A 5,221-nucleotide genomic window follows, 5' to 3' on the forward strand; every position below is an offset into this window, starting at 1 on the left:
AAGACTCTCTATAGATCTATATCTCTATTTGAATTATCTATCCATATGCAAGCAAGAGAGGAAAAAACTTTGTTTTATTTTTCTAGTCGAATTTGAACTTCCCGAAAGCAAAAATTCACTTTTTATCTTGTTGATAAAGGTTTACTGAGTAGTAAACAAGAATATCGATAAAAAAATGATTCTAAAGAAAAATGAATTTTTCAGGGTTTTCGTTTAATTATGATAAACTAACTGTTTTATTTGATTTCATTTTTGTTCAAAGGAAAAAAAGCATGGAGCTGAAATAACTCACTCACAACACCTTTTAAAGGATTACGTGGTACAATTGCATCCAATAAGCCCTTACGTAATAAAGATTCAGCTGCTTGTGAACCTTCAGGCACGGCTTTTTTCAATGTTTGTTCAATTACTCTTTTACCCGCAAATGCAATATAGGCATAGGGTTCGGCAATAATGATATCCCCCAACATACCAAAACTTGCTGTCACCCCACCGGTAGTAGGAGATGTAAGAATTGATATATAGAATAACTTTTTACTTGATTGATAATCACATAAAACCGAAGAAATTTTAGCCATTTGCATCAAACTTAAACTTCCTTCTTGCATTCGTGCTCCTCCGGAAGAACACACTAAAATAAGAGGTAAACATTGATTGGTAGCATACTCGATCAAACGAGTTATTTTTTCGCCTACTACGGATCCCATACTACCCCCCCATAAACTGAAAATCCATAACCCCAAGAGCTACCGGAATACCGTTTAATTGACCTGTACCTGTTTGAATAGCGTCAGTCAACCCTGTCTTTTTTTGAGCAGAGGCAATACGCTTTTTATAAGGTTCCTCCCTCGAATGAAATTTAATGGGATCCGCAGAGACCATGTCTTCATCCATAGGATTCCAAGTACCCGGATCAATCGAAAGCTCAATTCTCTCTGAACTGGTCATTTTCAAATAATGTCCACATTCTTCACAAACATTCATTTCGACTTTCTTATACATTAATCCATAACAATTGTCGCATTGAATCCACAATTGATTGTAGTTTTTAGTTATATCGAAATCCTTAGAACTCATTAAATTATTACGATTACTATTAGTTCTTATCTTGTCATTTTTGCTTTCACGAATCTTTCCACTTCCACTTTCACTACAAATGAAATTATAAATGTAACTTTCATTGGAATTATTACTATCGCTTAAAAAGTGACTATTAATACAGATGTGAGAACGAAAATAAGAGTCAATGCAACTATTAATGTGATTATTACAATTATATTTAGTATCCTTAATGTAAGGATCATAGTGCAGATCGTTGTCACCTTTAGATCTATTATTCAGATAACTAGAACTACAAAAACTATAAAAAAAAATTTCTAGGTCACTCAAATCATTGTTAATCTCAAATTTTTTCTTTTTTATATCAAAATATATAGAATAACTATTTTTATTACTATCCCTAACAAAAAAGGTGTCATCCGATATGAAATTCCGAATGTCCTTGGAGTTAACTAAAAGATCAACATTATTGTAATAACTAGAACGCTCACCCCAACCATAAAAGTTTTTATCCATATCATATATAAACCGGTCTTTACTTATAGTAGTCTTTTCAATAGGAGCAAAACTATCCATTGCTTTACTTAGCTCGCCTCTGTATTCCAATTCTCCCTTAGAAAACATCAAATTGAACCACGATTTTTCCATAGAGCTTCTGGCCTCTATTTACATGAATAAAATAACAATAGATGAATAGTCATTCAATGAAAAAATTGAAAAATGCAAAAAAAAAATTTGAATAGTTCATTTTCTATTCAGAGTAAGCAAAGCATGTCAATGCAATTGCTAATTGCTAAGATTATTAAGTAAAAGCAATTGAAATTAATAAATTTCAATTCTAAATGAAAATAAGGATTTTCTTATATTGTGTAAAATTCTCATTAAAAAAAAAAATATTTGTTCTTCGCTTATGAATATAAGCGATATGAAGAACTTTTTTAGTAAATCTCGTATACTAATATAAAAAAAAAAGTTTTTATTCCAATACGGAATGAAAAGAAAAGGACAACATGCAGAATGGGTAGAAGAAGTGGGGATACTTGGTTCAAGCCCTGACACGAAACTTAAAAAAAGAATAAAAAAATCCTAAGAATCCATATTTCGTATAGAATTTCTTGTGGACACTACAATACAAAAGTGTAGTTGTGTTTAATCTTCTTTTTTTTTCAGATTTTGTATATCTAGATTAAGTATGTATCTATCAAAACAGTATATACACTAGATAAACTCGGCTCAATCTTTTTTTACTAAAAGGATTGAGCCGAGTTTAATTGCAATTAAACTAATAAAACGGACGTGAATTACTAATCTAATTTCTAGTCTTGGCCATCTAATTTATCGATGGTTGGGAAGTTAAATGTGATCTCCTTCCATACTTCACAAGCAGCAGCTAGTTCAGGACTCCATTTGCAAGCCTCACGGATAATTTCATTACCCTCGACTGCAAGATCACGTCCCTCATTACGAGCTTGTACACATGCTTCTAGAGCTACTCGGTTAGCTACGGCACCCGGTGCATTTCCCCAAGGGTGGCCTAAAGTTCCGCCACCAAATTGTAGTACGGAATCATCTCATAAAATCACTCTTGACAGTAATATATGTTGTATATGTAAATCCTAGATATGACAATATGCGGAATTCATCCATGAAAATGAAAAACAAGGGGGGGTTGATATCGATGGGACGCATAACCGGATATGCTAAAATGAAAATATGAAAAAAAAAAAGGCTAATGAGATCGAAATAATGAATCATAAATAGAGTTCCATTTCGGAATTGGCTAGATAAAACAAAGTCTTGCCTATTATGACAAATAAATCAAAGACTTTCCACAAAAATTTTTTTTATTCATATATTTTTTATTTTAAAACTAGGTTTTGGTTAGTTGAGCTTGAAAACGACTATTCCTTCATTGAAATTTAATTAAGTAAAAAATTGAATTGCATATTCGCTTGGGTGGTACCAATGAAATCGAGTGCTTACTCCCATTTATTATTGAATTAACCAATGAATTTACTATCGAAGATTTTTTCTGTATTCGAAAAATTTCGCAACAAAATTGAACATATTTTTTATTATGAGAATAAATCCTACTACTTCGGATCCAGCGGTTTCAATACGTGAAAAAAACAACCTGGGACGTATTGCCCAAATCATTGGTCCGGTACTGGATGTAGCCTTTCCCCCGGGCAAGATGCCTAATATTTACAATGCTCTGGTGGTTAAGGGTCGAGATACGCTTGGTCAAGAAATTAATGTGACTTGTGAAGTACAGCAATTATTAGGAAACAACCGAGTTAGAGCTGTAGCTATGAGCGCGACCGAGGGTTTAAAGAGAGGGATGGACGTGGTTGATATGGGAAATCCTCTAAGTGTTCCAGTCGGCGGAGCGACTCTAGGACGAATTTTCAATGTACTTGGGGAACCTGTTGATAATTTAGGTCCTGTCGATACTCTCACAACATCTCCTATCCATAAATCCGCGCCTGCTTTTATAGACTTAGATACAACCTTATCTATTTTTGAAACAGGAATTAAAGTAGTAGATCTTTTGGCCCCTTATCGTCGTGGGGGAAAAATCGGACTATTCGGTGGGGCTGGCGTGGGTAAAACAGTACTAATTATGGAATTGATCAACAACATTGCCAAAGCTCATGGTGGTGTATCCGTATTTGGTGGAGTAGGCGAACGAACTCGTGAAGGAAATGATCTTTACATGGAAATGAAAGAATCTGGAGTCATTAATGAACTAAACCTTGCGGACTCCAAAGTAGCCCTAGTCTACGGTCAGATGAATGAACCGCCGGGAGCTCGTATGAGAGTTGGTCTGACTGCCTTAACTATGGCAGAATATTTCCGAGATGTTAATGAGCAAGACGTACTTCTATTTATCGACAATATCTTCCGTTTTGTACAAGCAGGATCCGAGGTATCCGCTTTATTGGGTAGAATGCCTTCTGCTGGGGTTACCAACCCACCCTTAGTACCGAAATGGGTTCTTTACAAGAAAGAATTACTTCTACGAAAAAAGGGTCCATAACCTCTATTCAAGCAGTTTATGTACCTGCAGACGATTTGACTGACCCTGCTCCTGCCACACATTTGCACATTTAGATGCGACTACCGTACTATCAAGAGGATTAGCTGCTAAAGGTATCTATCCAGCGGTAGATCCTTTAGATTCAACGTCAACTATGCTACAACCTCGAATCGTTGGCGAGGAACATTATGAAACTGCGCAACAAGTAAAGCAAACTTTACAACGTTACAAGGAGCTTCAGGACATTATAGATCCTGGGGTTGGACGAATTATCCGAAGAGGATCGCTTAACCGTCGCAAGAGCACGAAAGATTGAGCGTTTCTATCACAACCTTTTTTCGTAGCAGAAGTATTTACAGGTTCTCCGGGAAAATATGTTGGCTAGCGGAAACAATAGAGGGTTTAATTTGATCCTTTCCGGAGAATTTGATTCTCTTTCCTGAACAGGCCTTTTACTTAGTGGGTAACATCGATGAAGCTACTGCGAAGGCTACGAACTTAGAAATGGAGAGTAAATTGAAGAAATGACCTTAAATCTTTGTGTACTGACTCCGAATCGAATTGTTTGGGATTCAGAAGTAAAAGAAATCATTTTATCTACTAATAGTGGACAAATTGGCGTATTACCAAATCACGCGCCGATTGCCACAGCTGTTGATATAGGTATTTTGAAAATACGCCTTAATAACCAATGGTTAACAATGGCTCTGATGGGCGGTTTTGCTAGAATAGGCAATAATGAAATTACTATTTTAGTAATGATGCAGAGAAGAATAGTGACATTGATCCACAAGAAGCTCAGCAAACTCTTGAAATAGCAGAGGCGAACTTGAGAAAAGCTGAAGGCAAGAGACAAACAATTGAGGCTAATCTAGCTCTCAGACGAGCTCGGACACGCGTCGAGGCTCTCAATACGATTTGATTTTGTAACTAGCTGACGTATAAAAAAATGGATCCAAAAAAGCGAGAAAAAAAAAAAAAAAAGCTGGCTACAAAAACTTATTAGACACCATTGATCATGGTGTCTAATAATTATACCTACTATTGGATTTGAACCAATGACTCCTGCCGTATGAAAGCAATACTCTAACCACTGAGTTAAGTAGGTTATTATCATCGTAA

The 5,221-nt window shown here is 35.6% G+C and overlaps 1 pseudogene; it reads left to right on the top strand.

The window, feature by feature from the left end:
- The first annotated feature begins 2,659 nt into the window (after window positions 1-2,659).
- On the top strand, window positions 2,660-4,832 carry LOC125600216 (annotated as a pseudogene).
- The last annotated feature ends 389 nt before the right edge of the window (window positions 4,833-5,221 follow it).

Source organism: Brassica napus, unplaced genomic scaffold (assembly GCF_020379485.1).
Source record: "Brassica napus cultivar Da-Ae unplaced genomic scaffold, Da-Ae ScsIHWf_2152;HRSCAF=2804, whole genome shotgun sequence".
Classification (NCBI taxonomy): Eukaryota; Viridiplantae; Streptophyta; class Magnoliopsida; order Brassicales; family Brassicaceae; genus Brassica; species Brassica napus.